The 16,546-nt window shown below is 44.8% G+C and overlaps 1 long non-coding RNA gene across 1 annotated transcript; it reads right to left on the bottom strand.

The window, feature by feature from the left end:
* Positions 1–6,319: 6,319 nt before the first annotated feature.
* LOC125449084 (uncharacterized) lies at positions 6,320–13,357 on the bottom strand. Its single transcript, XR_007246812.2, has 3 exons — positions 13,300–13,357; positions 12,558–12,668; positions 6,320–6,911 (listed from the first exon to the last, which is right to left on the bottom strand). It is a non-coding gene; the product is annotated as an uncharacterized LOC125449084 (long non-coding RNA).
* Positions 13,358–16,546: the final 3,189 nt, after the last annotated feature.

The following is a 16,546-nucleotide window of genomic DNA, read 5'->3' as shown; positions in this document are numbered from 1 at the left end:
AAGTCAGTCTCCTGACTATTTGTTGACGACTTGATTTATAATAACTCATTCTGCTGTCAAAATAATATACTCTTGTTGTCGAGAGGCTGAGCCTGTCATGGCCATATCCTTCAGTGTGGGTTCAGTGCACATTTCCCTGTGTTACTACACCCCAGGACCACGACTCAGTCACATTTTACCCAGTGGGGACATCTCTTTACTTCTGTCAGTGAGAACGTCACTTTCTGATTGTTTCAGGGAGGCAGCTTTGGTGAGGGTAGAACCTCTCAATCCCATCATAAAGCACACAGGGATGTCTGTGGTGACAATTTCTTCACATCAGCTGATCCTGTGTTTATTTGCACAGTATCGCCTTTTACACAACTGATTGTCACTTTAGATTGAAGCAGTGTCCTGGCTTTTCTTTGTAACATTCACTTTGTAATTAGAGATGTTAATCAGTGGAACCTTTCGGATGTATAGATTTTTCAGCAAAGATCATTTTGCAATTGAAATAAACGTTCACAGCTTAATTGTAAGTTATTTCCAAGTGAGAGTTCTTCAATTGAGGGTAAAATTCATGGTTAACAATTTTAACAATTAACAGCAGGAGTAGGCCATTCAGCCAAGCAAGCTGATCCAGCCATTCTGGATCATGGCTGATCACCTGTCTAATGCCACTTTACAACGTTATGTCCACATCCCTTAATCTCATTAGTCATCAGGTCATAAACACAGAAGGCCCTTTGATTCAGCACTGACTGATCTACGCTAATCCCACTTTCCAGCACTTGGCCCGTCGCCTTCATTGTTATGAAGTTATGACATTTCAGATGCTAATCCAAGTGCACTCCCAGGCAGTGTGTCCTAGATTCCCACCAACCTCTGGGCGGAAAAGTAAAACGCCTGGAATTCCCTCTAAACATCCAGCCTTTCACTTTTACCATCCACCCTGCCCATGTCTCTCATAACCTTATACACCTCAGTCAGGTCCCCTCATCAGTTTTGCCTGCTCTAAGAAAATAACCTAATCTTATCCAGCCTCTCTTTATAGCCAAAATACACCAACCCAGGCAATGTCCTGGTGAATCTCTTCTGCACCCCTGTCGAGTTGCAGCCAGACTGCAAACATTAGTTCCAGAAACCTATCAATTTTTGCCTTTGTCTTGCTCAATGACTGAGATTCTATAACCATCTGAGGAAAAGAATTCCACAGCTTCACTGCCCTTTGAGTGAAGAAATTCCTCCCCACCTCGGTCATAACTTGCTTACTCATTACCCTGAAATTATGTCCCTGGTTCTTGAGTCACCAGCCAGCTTAATTATATCCTTGTCTGAATTCTAACATTTCTGCAGGCCATGGAGATTAAATTAAGAAATTTAGGTGAGTGATAATGACCTGGAACGATGTACTTCAGTTAGGTTTTTTGACAAAGTAGTCTGGTTTTCTTCTCAATGTATGATTCTGGAAACTCAATCTCCAATTCAGGAATTCCTCCTCCTCAGCACTGGTGCTGTCTTGGTTTATGTGATCCAAAAGAAAATCAGAGTGATTACTGTGTTACCCACGTTATTTGCATCTCTAACATCAACTTCAGTATTACAGTTTAGTGTTTTATAAACAACTCTAATCAATGGTCACCTCCCTTTCTTTTATCTTAGATCAACACCAACTGGTTTCACATCTCGAGCCTTTGAATACGATGCACTTTCACTAATGTACTTATACCATCCCTTGTCAGGAGTGTTATAGACAATAGGTGCTGGAGTAGGCCATTCAGCCCTTCGAGCCAGCACCACCATTCATTATGAGCATGGCTGATCATCCACAATCAGTGTCCTGTTCCTGCCTCATCCCCATAACCCTTGATTCCACTATCTTTAAGTGTTGCTGCAGCTTCTTTAGCTTTGCGCCCAACCCCAATTAAATGTAGAACACGCTTGGCTATTTCTGTTACTGTGTATCCACATCTCTGATGGCAATTAATTCACTTCCCTTCTCTCAACTTGTGCATTCAATCCATCAACATTTTTGCAAGTGTTTTGTCCATTCAGATAGAGTGCCTTTATTTCAGTCTGCTTGCCATTATTTTCCTTTTTAATCCCTGCCTTTATTTTGTCTGTCTAGGTTATTTGTTTTCTACACTTCTACTTCCTTTCACTTGTTTTGTTTCCCCTGAGTCATAACTCCCTCTTAACCTTTCATGTCTATGCTGATCTAAATTAAGCCCTCCCCAACAGCACTAGCAAATCCCCAGAAGAAGCCCCAGTGCTTCAGAAATCCCATGCCCTCCCTCTTCTACAGCAGCGCTGTGCTTACCAGCACGTGGGACTGGTAGTAATCCTAAACTTACTGCTGTGGATGTCCTGGTTTTCTGTTTCCTTTTGAGCTCCCTGTAATCGCCTTTCAGGACCTCATCCTCTTTACTGCCAAATTCATTGGTATTGGTTTGGACTATGAACTCCAGTTGTTCTCACCCAGAAAAACCAGAGTGAAAACGGTGGCATGACAGGAAGGCAAGTAACGTATTGAATAAATGAAGCAATAAATGGTTTCCGTCTCCCCCATCCCACTGCTTGAATCCATCGGTAGGAGCAAATCGCTGCAGAGGCTGGAATCTGTACTGGAAATAACAAATGCTGGAAGATCACAGCGGGTCAGACAGCATCCATGCAGAGAGAGCAAGCTAATGTTTCGAGTTTTGAGTCATCTAGACTTGAAACGTTAGCTTGCTCGCTGTCCATGGATGCTGTCTGACCCACTGTGATCTCTAGCATTTGTTGCTTTCGGTCGAATTCATTGGTGTTCAGCGAGCATGGACATAGACCTGAAACTTTGTTTTCAGTTTGCGCATCTTTATAGTTTCTCCTCAGTATGTGAACGTTCGACTGAGAAGAACGGCCCAAAGACCAAATTCCCTTCTTGCTTGTGGAATGGCTTCTCCCCATTCAGGATATACCAACGGATTTGCTGCCAGGATGAATGAGTGAATCCTTTACTACAGTGTTCACATTGCAAATGTTATGCTCCAGTTGTCGTCCCTCGAGATTTTACAGTTAGTTGAAGCAACGGGACACTTGCCTTCATCTGTCAATGGCATAGATCATAAGGGGAGGGAGGGTGGGCCTGTACAGGACTTTGGTCAGGCCACAGATAGAGTGCTGTGTGCAGTTCCAGTCTCCGCACTACAGAAAGGATGAGGTGCACTGAAGGGGGTGCAAAGGAAATTCACCAGGATATTGCCTGGGATGGAGCAGTTTGGTTATGAAGAGAGGCTGGAAAAACTTGGTATTTCTTTAGAGCAGAGAAAGCTGAAAGGAGACCAGACTGAGGTGTTTAAGATTACGAGGCTAGTAGACAGTGGAAAGAAAGCATCTGTTCCCCTCAGTCGCAGGTCAAAAACAAAGGGGGGGGGCATCATTTTAAGGTGAAAGACAGGATGTTTAGAAGGAATTTGAGGAAAGTATTTTTCACCCAGAGGGTGAAGAAGATAAGACAGCAATTTTTAAGAGGCATTTAGACGGACAGTTGAACAGACAGGAAACAGAGAGATAAGGACCACATGCAGGCAGATGGGATTAGTTTAGCATGGCATCAGGGTCAGCAGAAACATTGTGGGTTGGAGGACCTGTTCCTGTTCTGCATTGTTCCATGTTCTACAGCAGTAGGGGTCTGCAATATACTGCCTGGGAGGTGGGAAACTGCACCAGCTTCAAAAAGTACTTCAGTGAGCCCTTCAAAAGGTCATAACATTCAAAGCTATGGGCCAAATGCTGTGGAGTGAGACTAGTGTAGATTTTATAGAAGCCCCTACAGTGTGTGGAAGCAGGCTGTTTGGTTCAATGAGTCCTCACCAACCCTCTGAAGAGCATCCCATCCAGACCCACCCCATCCCTGCAGCCTTGCACTTCCTAAGGCTAATCCACCGAGCCCACACATCCCTGGACACTATGGGGTGAGTTAGCATGGCCAACCCACTTAACCTGCATATTTTTGGATTGTGGGAGAAACCAAAGCCCCCGGAGGAAACTCAGGCAGACACAGGGAGGACGTGTAAATAGAGTGGGTTATTATCAGTGCAGACTTAATGGGCCAAAAGGCTCCCCGTGTACTGTGTGATTACTAGCCTTGTTTGCACTCAAAATGTGTGGACAATTCCCTGCTTTGAATGGTGCGATGATTTTTCAGACACCATTACATCCAAACTCAATTGGATGTATATGTGTTTGCCTCAATGGTTTCCCTTAAACTGTTGTTTAACGCACAGAAGACAAACATTTCTCCTACATTCGCGGGTCAATGATACTGAGCTTCTGATGAATTGAGTGACCTTTCAGATCTTGACACGAAGTCTGATTTGCCTCTCCTCTTCTAATATCTGTTTAATGGGTTTACAAAACTCGTCACTGAGTAAAGAATTGACAGCTCTTGAAATATAAATTTTCTCCTTTGTTCTTCCAAGCTGCAAATCCATCCCACGCTATGACTTCTTCTCCCATTGGCTGAAATCCAAGCACATCAGATCATTTCCTTTCTCCGCTCCCAGCTTTCACTGTCTTCTACTCTCTCAGGGTTCAGGTATAGTGTCAGAGAAAACACAAGCAGGAATACAGCCCATTGAGCAGGCTCTGCGATCCATTATGATCCTGATTGACTGGCAAATTCAACAGAGCCATACAGCATGGAAACAGACCCTTCAGTCCAACCACTCCATGCCAACCCTAATCCCAAACTAAACTAGTCCCACCTGCCAGCTCCAGGCCCATATCCCTCCAACCACTGCCGATCCATGTCCTTATCCAAATGTCTTTTAAACATTGTATTTGCACCTGCAACCAACAGTTCCTCAGGAAGTTAATTCAACATGCAAAGCTCATGCCTTTTCGAAAATCTCTCTCCCCTCACCTTAAGAAAAATGCCTCCTATTCTTGAAATTCTCCCCGTAAATTTTGATACCCTTTTCACTCCAAGTGCGATAACCAATTCCTTCTCACAATCACATACGATGTTTCAGGCTCGACCGCTTTCTGTGGTAGTGAATACTTAATGTTCCTGTGTGCAGATTGAGAATAAAATGAATGGTTCAATAACTTTTCTTGCTGGTTATCCAGCCCTGAATGCTGCCCAGTCTCTGTAGTTTGATTATAAGGAAGCAGCTGAGGCAGATGATCAAATTGCTTCAATTCGAGTGACAAAAGAAGTTTCTCTTACATGTTGTTGGGAGTGCAGGAGCGTGGACAGTGCGGAGGGCTGTTCTAGGTTACAAAGGGGCATTGACAGGATGCAGAGCTGGGCTGAGAAGTGGCCTGAAAAATGTGAGGTGATTCATTTTGGAAGGACAAATCTGCAAGCAGAATATAGGGTTAACGGAAAGATTCATGGCAGTGTGGAGGAGCAGAGGGATCTTGGGGTTCATGTCCACAGTTCCCTGAGAGCTGCCACCCAGGTGGATAGAGTTGTTAAGAAGGCATATGGCATGTTAGCTTTCACTAATAGAGGGACTGATTTCAAGAGCCATGACGTTATGCTCCAGCGATACAAAATCTTGGTTCGGCCACATCTGGAATATTGTGTCCAGTTCTGGTCGCCTCATTACAGGAAAGATGTGGGAGCATTGAGAAAGGTGCAGAGGAGATTTATCAGGATGTTGCCAGGAATGGAGGGAAGGTTCTTACTAAGAAAGGTTGAGAGAGCTTGGGCTTTTCTCTTGAGGATAACAAAGGATGAGAGGTGACTTGATAGAGATGTACAATATGCTAAGAGGTATAGATAGAGTGGACAGCAGAGACTTTTTCCTAGGGTGGAGGTAGCTATTACGAATGGGCATAGTTTCAAAGTGAGTGGAGGTAGATATAGGGGAGACATCAGAGGTAGGTTCTTTACTCAGAGGGTGTAGGGGGCGTGCAATGCTTTGCCGGAGAGGGTAGTGGAGTTGCCCTCATTAGGGGCATTTAAGCGGCTATTAGATAGGCACAGGGATGATAGTATAAGGTAGGGGGTAGAGGTTAGATAGGCCTTAGGTTTGGGGTAAAAGTTCGGCACAACATCGTGGGTCGAAGGGCCTGTATTGTGTGTTCTAAGGACAGAGGAGACAGGAGAGAGAGAGCGAGAGAGAGAGAGAGAGAGCGAGAGAGCGAGAGAGCGAGAGAGAGCGAGAGCGAGAGAGAGCGAGAGAGAGCGAGAGAGAGCGAGAGAGAGCGAGAGAGAGCGAGAGAGAGCGAGAGAGAGCGAGAGAGAGAGAGAGAGAGAGAGAGCGAGAGAGAGAGAGAGCGAGAGAGAGAGAGAGCGAGAGAGAGAGAGAGACAGAGTCCTTCACATGGAACTAATTTTTGTTGGAGATATTAAAAAGACTCGACACACTTTGTATTTATCAATTTCTTAAAAGTTATTTGAATATTTACAGGTATAAATTGGGCAGGAACAAAGTTGCCGGAAAAGCTCAACAGGTCAGGCAGCATCTGTGAAGAAAGAGGACAAAAAAGGAATCAGAGTTAACGTTTCAGCTCCAGCGACCGTTCCCCAGAAAGGTTCAGTCCTGGGTTCGATTTAAACCGTGAAATCCAGCTTCTGGAGTTAACGGTGAACTCGCTGGGCAGTGCAGCAGGGTGGAGCAGCTCAGGAATTCCTTGCTACCTGTCACGCAGCTGAATGAACCGTCGCTCCCCCCCGAGCGTGAACGCGCCGGTGCATCAGCAGCCAGGCTGACCCTGCGAATGCCCTTTCCTGCACACCAAGCAGGAGAACGGCCTCTCGCCGGTGTGAATCCACTGGTGGTTTGTTTTGCTGAAGCCTCGTCCGCACATACAGCAGATGTGACTGGTGCCATTCCGCTCCATGTCCAAAATCCCAATCACGACTTGAGCTTATGATGTGCCGGGCAAGTCTTCCGTCGGACCTGATGTCATATTTCAGTTCCAGTTTCAAGCCCTCTCTAAATTCGGGTTGAAGCAGAGAGGAGAAGTGAGGGAGGAAGCTCAGCATGCGTAATCGATCTGAATACACCTGGCACCGTGGCTCAGTGGTTAGCTCTGCTGCCTCACAGTGCCAGGGACCTGGTTTTTCTCCCACCCTCGGGCGACTGTCTGTGTGGAGTTTGCACAATCTCCCCGTGTAACCGCGCCCCCCCCCCCGACCCTGTGGCTGCGTGGGTTTCCTCCCACAGTCCAAAGATGTGCAGGTTAGAGTGGACTGACCGTGCTAAATTTCCCCATAGTGTCTTAGGATGTGCAGCTGAGGTGGTTTAGCCCTGGGAAATGCAGTGTTCCAGGGATAGGGGAATGGTTCTGGGTGGGCTGCTGTTCGGAGGGTGTGCATTCGATGGGCTGAATGGCCTGTTCCCACAGTATAGAGATTCTGATTTTTTAAAAAATAATTTGTGAAGCCTCCGGTGCACCTCAGGAAAGGGAACCTGCCATCTAGTCTGAACCTACCAAAGAATTTTTGACCTGTTTTGAAAGTAAAGGGAAAAAAGGGAGGGCCAGGTCATGATGAAGAGGGGTCGTATTCCTCTCCAAACTGACCAGAACTCTGATCGAATTTCCCAAGCACTCTCAGCCTCTACCACAAAAAGAACAAGGGTGGGAGGTGCACATTATCCCCTCCAAGTTACACCCCTTCCTAAATTGTCTGACATCCAGTACTGGATCAGCAGACGTTTCCTCAATTTAAACGTCACCGTTGCCTTCAGTCCCTGCTGCAAACGCCAACTCCTCACCAACTACTCCATCCCTTTCCCTCGCAGCTGTCTGAGACCGAATCAGGCTGGTCAAATCCCACGCTGGTTCTGTTGCTTCCTACCTCCGTAATCTCCTTCAGCCTCTCAATTTCCATCATTTCCTCCTGGGTCAGTGGCCTCCCTTTCTCTGTCACCTTCACTAGCCTCACAACCTCCTCCCAGCCTCATCACCTATCCTATCTCTGCAATCTCCTCCCAGCCTCACCAAACTCTGAAATCTATGTCCCCTTTAGCTCTCCCTGTTTAATTCTAATTGTTCCACCTCTGGCAATGTAATTAAGTTGCCTTCGCATGACTGCTGGAATTTCCTCTCAAAACCTCTCTGCCCCTCGTCCTCACTTTCTTTGCTCATCTGACCTCAGATCATTTGACGAGGCTCAGTGTCAACCTTTGTTACCACTCTAACACTCCTATGAGACACCTTTGAATAGATAATGATGTGAAAGGCGCTACATAACTACAAATTGTTGATGGCTTGGACATAAACGGCTCTCCTGCATCATCGCTGGTTAAATAACACAACAGCATGCTAACAGCACCTTCACTATCTGTACTGCAGTGGTTCAAGAAGGTCAAATATCATCTTCTGCAGACGACCAGTGATCGGCAACATCTGCTAGTCTTAATTGTGAAAAGACAAGGGGAATGCGGCGAGCTGACTTACTCTGACACAGAGCCAGCACAGACCCGACGGGCTAAACAGCCTCATTCTGTACTGTAATCACTCAATTCTTCTGTGACTCACTAAGAAAAGGACCCACATTGGAGTCAGGGATCAAGCTCTGTCACCAGCACCAAGCCCAATACAACTGATTCTGAGGTGGTCTGCCTGTGTTTCTAGGCTGGGTGCTGTGTGTGATGCCCACAATGAAATAACAGCAAAATATTACAGCGGTTGTAAATCTGAACTAAAAAGAGAAAACGCTGAAATACCCGGCACGTCTGGCAGCATCATGGGGAGGGGAATAGAGTCAAGTGTTTCAGGCTGCACAGAATGAATTATGGGGGAACTGAAGTGGTGCAGAATTTGACAGTTAAAATAAGCACAGAAAGGGAAGAGAAGTGCACCAAAGCATATTAGAACCAGCTGCTGACTATGGAAGGTATTGAGCGAAGATGAAACTGCTAAGATAGCAGCACATTGTTAGCACAAGAGGAGCAGTGGTGCAGACCTATTTGAGACACAGTCAGCTGAAAACGCAACCGAGTAGGCCACTCAGCCCGTCCAGCCTGCTCTATCCTTCAATAAGGTTTTGGCCACTTTGCTTACAACCTCTGATAAACCGTCACCACCTTGCTCCACAAGAATCTATCCAGCCCTGCCTTAAAAATACTTACGGACTCTCCTTCCATCACTTTTTCAGGGGGGCCCATGGCTCTCAGAGAGAAAATAACTTCACCTAATCTCTGTTTTGAAAGGGCCACCCAAGTTATTTGCACTGTGATCCCACTAGCAGAAAATACCCTCCCCGCATCTACACTGACAAGGCCGCTCAGCACCCTATACACTTCAATCAAGTGACCTCTTACTGTTATAAACTCCAGCATGTATAAACCTACCCTGTCCAACATTTTCTTATCCAGCTAATCTAGCAAATCTTCTCCGAACTGCCTCATACTTCTTTACAGCCTCCTTTAAATGAGAATACCAGTGCCGTGCATAGTACTCTGGTATGCTGTATATCAGAAGCATATCCTTCCTCTTTTAGTTTTGAATTCCCCGCAATAAGTGATATCAGTCTTTTAGTTTCCCCTAACGAACTGCATATGAACCTATTGTGATTCATGCTGTTACAAAGTTATGTAGAGTCATAGTGAACTGGACGGCAGGAAGCTAGAAGTTGTTTGTAGAAAATGATAAGGGAGAACTGTGTGTGGTCCCTTTAAGAGATAAAGTGCTTTGCCATGCCTAAGAGATTTATACTAAAAAAATGCGTCTGTATGTAGCTGAAGATGAGCAGCCAGTTCTAAAATGGAAACATGTCTCAACTGGCTGTGTGATTGTAAACATTGGGCTTGTTTTGATGTTTTGGCAATGAGCAGGAATCAGCCAATTAATTTAACCCAAGCACTGAGCAACTGAAAGCCAATTGAATTTAAATCTGAGATAACAAGGTGTAGAGCTGGATAAACACAGCAGGCCAAGCAGCATCGGAGGAGCAGGAAAGCTGGTGTCCTCCTCTGATGCTGCTTGGCCTGCTGTGTTCATCCAGGTCTACACCTTGTCATCTCAGATTCTCCAGCATCTGCAGTTCATACTATCTCTGAATTTAAATCTGGCGGTTTTGACAACTCTGGACCAATGCTATTGTAAAAAAATTGGTATGTCATCCAAGGAGTGGGTTTTGAACACTGAAGTGAGAGTGAACCGTTATCTGAGAAATGAGCACCTAGCCCTCACAAGAACTTGCTAAGATCACTAAGAAAGCACCTCTATCCATAAAAGGTACCACAACGGCACCTCTAGCTAAGAATCTTCACAGAGAAAACATCCCTGACAGCAGAATCAGCAGAAGAACAGTCTTTATGACTAGGCAGACAGTGGAGAAGGTAGAGTATTTTGGAAGTCACCGTCCATGTGGACTGTGAGAGAGTAAGTTTTAATTTATCTTTCCTTTTTAACTACTCAGGTTATATCAGTGGGACTTGTGTTTATTGGAGTGGCATCCCAGCAGAATTTTGCTTACTTAGAGAATAGTTAGGAGTTGGCGAAATTGTTCAGTTTGTTAGTAGTTCTGTTAATTTGTTCACTGTTAGCATTAAATAAATAAATTGTTACTTGTTACTTATAAGGTGAATCGGGGATTTTTTTCATTTAACAACCTCACCCCCTTCTTCTTTAGATGCAGCAGGTACTCAGTACTAAGCATTGCAATCTCTCATTATTTAAATAATATACTTTTGTTTTGTTCTTCCTACCAAAAAGAGCAATTTGACATTTTTCCACATTGTACTCCATTTATGAAGTCACAGAGTCATTTGGTCGAACTAGTCCACGCCAAACATAATCCCAAACAAAATCAGCCCCACTTCATAGAATTCCTACAGCGTGGAAGCAGGCCATTCAGCCCATCAAGTCTACACTGTAAAGCACTCCCCCCAGACCCAACCCGACTTTCCCTATCCCTGTAATCCTGCATTCCCATGGCTAATCCACCCAACCTATACATCCCTACATGCTGTGGGCAATTAACGTGGACAAGCTCCCTAACCTGCACCTCTTTGGACACCGGGAGGAAGCCGGAGCAAATCCACACAGACACGGGAGTAGAACGTGTAAAGTCCGCACAGAGAGTTGCACGAATTTGGAATCGAACCCGGGTCCATGGTGCTGTGAGACAGCAGTGCTGAGGCACTGTGCTGTCCACTTTCCTACGTTTGGCCCATATCTCTCCAAACATTTCTTATTAACTTTCTTTTTTAAATGTTGTAACTGTACCCACATCCACCACTTCCTCTGGAAGTTCATTCCACACACAAACTATTCCCTGTGTAAAACATTGCCCCTCATTTGCCACATCCTTGCCCACGCATTTAACCTTATATCCCTCTGAAGCTTCGTTCAGCCTTGCTCACAACATACCGACAATGAACATAGAAGTATAAATGAAATGCTTATCAAAGCTTAAATGCATGCATTATAAGAGACAAAGGCAGTTCAACAATGGCAGACAGTTGATCAGAGCAGGCAGAGATGAAACTGAGAATTGGATTGTTATGGAATTAATCCTCAATAAACAAGTCACACTGTCCCCAGTGGAACTTCTCACAGAAAATGGAGCACAGCAGTAAAAGCTTAAAATTGTCGACTGAATGAGCAAAAGTACTCAACTTGAGCAAATTCACTGTTTTCAATTTGAAAAACTCCTGTTGGGAGCCTGCAGCTGGAAAGTATCAAAAGAACTGGAGTCAGAGGAAAATCTTAACAGTTGAGGAAATTCCCAGGGAGTGGGAGATGTCACTGTGTAAAGTCGCTGTGAGATGACATCAAACAAAGAAAAACACAGCACCCTGGGTGTGTGCAAACCAGAGATCACAACACATTGTGAAAGATGAGATGGTCCCTGAGAGGGGGTAGAGGAGATTTACAGAGTGGTTGATAGTGAAATATTGTCATTGTGTTCTGAGTTCATGAAAGTGCGGTTATTCTCTCTGGAGCAAAGAAGTGAGATTTGGTAAAAATGCACACTTTTATCACAGGTTTCTGTAAGATTAATAAAGCTATTGCCATCAGCTGATTGGAAATACCAGGGTCTGCCTGGCTGGAGGGGCTGAGCTATAAGGAAAGACTGGATAGGCTGAGTGCTACTATACTATGGAATAGAAAGGGGCAAGAGGTGTCCTGATAGTAGTATATAAAGTTATGAAGATCACAGGGAGACATTTTCAAAAATTCGTAGAGGGGTCAGTAACCAGGGCACATAGATTCAAGTAAATGTTCTCTTTAGTTGGCACGGCTGTGCATGAGTGCAATGCTTCAAGGTTCCACAAATGGTAACTGACCTCTGCAGCCTGGAGGAGAATTAGAGGTAAGAGTTACAAAAGCTAAGAAAGAATTGGAAAACAAATTTCTTCACTTGGAGGGTACGGGAATCTGGAACTCAATTCCCTGAACTTAGGTATATTTAGATATTCACTACGTTGCAATAACCTCCAGAACTACGGTCCAAGAACCAGAAAATGGGATTAGTGTAGTAAAATCTGATGGACACAATGAGTCAAATGACTTCCCTTCCAGCTAGAAGTATCTAACAGTTTCTGATTATTGACGTAATGTAAGATTTTCAGAAAGAGACGCAAAGGAAATACAAAGAAGCAACTTATGCAGTAAGTGATACAAACCAATTCTTTACACCCAAAGGCCGATAATATCCTGACTAACTGAGCGATTCTGTCAGATTTTGATGCAATGTCTGGTTTCAGTTTCTTGATTGGTAATCATCTTGTAATACACTGTAAAAGAAGTTTGCAAATTCTAACACCATCACTCCAAGATATTCAATAATATCCGCTCCCCCTGTCCCTGCATGACTACACATGTTCTCTGCTGCACAATGTTCCTCGTCATGGCTAGTTCTCGTTTCAAAGATGAAGCCTGCTCAGGATGGTGAGTTTCTGCCCTGGGTCTTCATGTGACTGGACAGAGTCACAGCTCTTTGGACATCTGGGACAGTACGTCCCATCAGGTAGTAGAATCCAGAAAACAGGATTTCATTCCTTCACTTTACTTCTAAGCCACAGCTCTGCCTCATCAATCAAGACACAGGGTGTGAAGGCTAATACAGCCTGATGGACAAGTTGTCTCCCTTTTGAATAATGGGTAGCTGGTTCCAACTAGACATGCCAAACGTTGCCCCCTACAAAGATGACGGCTGCGCACGTACTCTGCTGCCTAGTGACCCTAATAAAGATGGCGGCCTTCAGCCCGGGGACGATAACGGAAGGAAACCTGGAGGCGTATTTCCATTTAGTGCGACCGGGATGTTTCTTATTCGGAGTTTCCGACTGACACAAAGTGCTCTCGAAACCTCTCCGCCCACCCGCAGCCCGGACCGCCGCTCCCACCGACCCGCCTGAATCTCACCCTTTGTGGATTAGAGAAACCAGTCATTGACGAATGACGGCCGCGCATGCGCTGTACACCGTCTCCCCGGGCAGGTTCCACGCATACACCTTCCCGGGTCAGAAATGATTGACGGCATCTCCAGGCCAATAGGTAAAGAGGACGGTGTTGCAGAACCAATTGGGAGTACGGGAGGCGGGGCTAAATTGAAGGTAACTCATTCAGTGCAACAAGAGACTGGAATGATCATAGAATCCCTGCACTGTAGCAACAGGCCCTTCGGCCCAACAAGTCCACACTGACCCATTCCCCCTCAGCTCCACATCCCTGAACACTATGGGCAATCTAGCATGGCCAATCCACTTAGCCGACACATCTTTGAACTGTGGGAGGAACCTAGAACCACCCAGAGCAAACCCACCCAGACACGGGGAGAACATGCAAACTTCACACAGAAAGTCCCCTGGCAGTGGAATTGAACCTGGGTCCCTGGCACTGTGAGGCAGCAGCACTAACCACTGAGCCACTGTGCCACCTCAATTCATTGCATGATACATCGCAATGATCACAGAAATAGGACAGGATTAGGCAGTTCAGCCCCTCAATCCTACTCTGTCATTCAATAGGATGATGGCTGGATCTGATATTTCTCACGTCCACTTTTCTGCCCTTTCCCCATAACCATTGGTTCACCTACTGCTCAAGAATCTATGTCAGCCTTAAATATACACAAATATTCTGATGAAGGGTCTAGGCCCGAAACGTCAGCTTTTATGCTCCTGAGATGCTGCTTGGCCTGCTGTGTTCATCCAGCTCTACACTTTGTTATCTTGGATTCTCCAGCATTCGCAGTTCCCATTATCTCTGATCACAAATATTCTACCCCACAGCTCTATGTGGAAAGGACTTGCAAAGACTCACTACTCTCCAAGATATGCAATTTCTCCTTATCTCAGTCGTTAATTGGTGCTCATTTACCCTGAGGCTATACCTTTGGTTCTTCGACTCCCCCATGAGGAGGAAGCATCCTCTCAGCATTTACCCTATATGCTTCAATGAAATCACCTCTCATTCTAAATTTGAATTAATACCTTTCATACCGAGGGATCATCTTAGTGAAGCTTTTCTGAACATCTCCAATGAAATAATGTCTTTCCTTAAATAAGGTGCCATTAACTGCTCACAGTGCTCCAGTAGTGTTCACACCAGCACCTTGTACGGTTGCAGTGAGACTTCTGTACTCATATCCAGAGAAATTTGCTAGGACTGCTCAGGAGACTTTAAATTAGTAAGCAGAAGGGGGTCTGGGATGCAAAAAGGTGGTGGGAAAGAGATTAGTCTGAGGCTAGTATAGTTGAGAATAAGAGTAGGTCAAAGGATCAAGGCAGGCAGGAACAAGGCTGAGAATGAGGTAAAACTGATAACAAACTTCAAATATTTCAATGCAAAAGGCCTAACAGGTAAGGGAGATGAACTCAGGGCATGGTTGCGAATATGGGTCTGGGATATCATAGCTATTACAGGAACATTGCTCATGGAAGGGCAGGACTGGCAGCTTAATATTCCAGGCTTTAGATGCTAATGGAAGGAAAGAAAGGATGGGTAAGAGAGGAGGCAGAGTTGCATTTACTGTTAAGATAACATTACAACTGTACTTAGGAAGGGTGTTCCTGGGACTACATCCACTGAAGTTATCTAGGGGAGAAAAAAGAAAGGGATGATCACCTTATTGGGATCGTACTATAGGCCCCCAAAAGTCAGCAGAAAACTGAAAAGCAAATTTGTAAGGAGATCTCAGATATCAATAAGAATAATAGGATGATAATGGCAGGAGATTTTAACTTTCCAAATTTTGGGACTGCCATAGTGTTAAGGGCTTGGATGGGGAGGAATTAGTTGAGTGTGTAATTTTCTAATTCAGTACGTGGATGTACCGACTAGAAAAGATGCAAAATTTGATCTACTCTTGGAAAATAAGGCAGGGCAGGTGACTGAGGTGTCAGTGGGGGAGCAGTTTGGGGCCAGTGATCATAATCCTATCAGTCTTTAAATGGTTCTGGAAAAGGAAAGACCTGATCTAAAAGTTAAAGTTCTAAATTGGAGTAAAGCCAATTTTGACAGTATTAGGCAAGAACTTTCAAAAGCTGATTGGGGGAGGCTATTCGCAGGTAAAGGGGTGGTTGGCAAATGGGAGACCCACAAAAATGACCTAACGAGAATCCACAGGCAGTATGTTCCGATTAGTGTGAAAGGCAAGGCTGGTAGGTGCAGGGAATACTGAATAATGAGAGAAATTGAGCTCTGGTCAAGAAGGAAGCAAGTAGCAGGTATAGACAGCTAAGATCAAGTGAATCCCTCAAGGGGAATAAGAGCCAAAGGTGTATACTCAAGAGGGAAATCAGGAGGATAAAAAGGGGACATGAGATAGCTTTGGCAAATAAGGGATCCTATAAATACTTTAAGAATAAAGAGTAACTAGGAAGAGAATAGGTCCCCTTAAAAATCGGCAAGGACGCTTATGTGTGGAACCACAGTGGGTGATACAAATTGAGTATTTTGTGGCAGTGTTTACTGGAGAGAAGGATATGGAAGCTGAAGGACTTGCAGAAATAAACAGTGATACCTTGAAAAGTGTCCATATTACAAAGGTGGTGGTGCTGGAGGTCTTCAAATGCATAAAGGTGTACAAATTCCTGGACCTGATTGGGTATATCCCAGGACTCTGTGGGAAGCTAGGGACGTGATTCTGGGCCCCTTGTTGAGATATTAGTATCATCAATAGCCACGGGTGAAATGCCAGAAGACTGGAGGTTGGCTAACGTGGAGCCATTATTAAAGAAAGGTGGTAAGGAAAAGCCAGGGAACTATAGACTGGTGAGCCTGACATCAGTGATCGGTAAGTGTTGGATGTGATTTTGAGAATCGAAATGTACTTGGAAAGGCAAGGGCTGATGAGAGTTAGTCAACATGGCTTTGTGTGTGGAAATTCGTATTTCTCTAACTTGATTGAGTTTTTTTGAAGTGTCAAAGAAGATTGATGAAGGCAGAGCAATGGACTTGATCCTCATGTCCACTCTCCTGTCCTTTTCTCATAACTTAGATTCTCAATCAGTAATGGGAATCAATCAAAGTGTTTAATATATTCAAGGACCCTGCTCCCCACAGCTTTCAGTGGGCGAGGAGTTCCAAAGACACACAACCCTCTGAGGAAGAAATTTCTCCTCATCTTAGTCTTGAATTAGCACCACTTTATTCTGAGGCTATGTTT

The sequence above is a fragment of the Stegostoma tigrinum genome, chromosome 43 (genome assembly GCF_030684315.1).
Source record: "Stegostoma tigrinum isolate sSteTig4 chromosome 43, sSteTig4.hap1, whole genome shotgun sequence".
NCBI lineage: Eukaryota > Metazoa > Chordata > Chondrichthyes > Orectolobiformes > Stegostomatidae > Stegostoma > Stegostoma tigrinum.
Note: the sequence above shows the minus strand (reverse complement) of the source record. Positions and strands in the feature narration are given on the sequence as shown.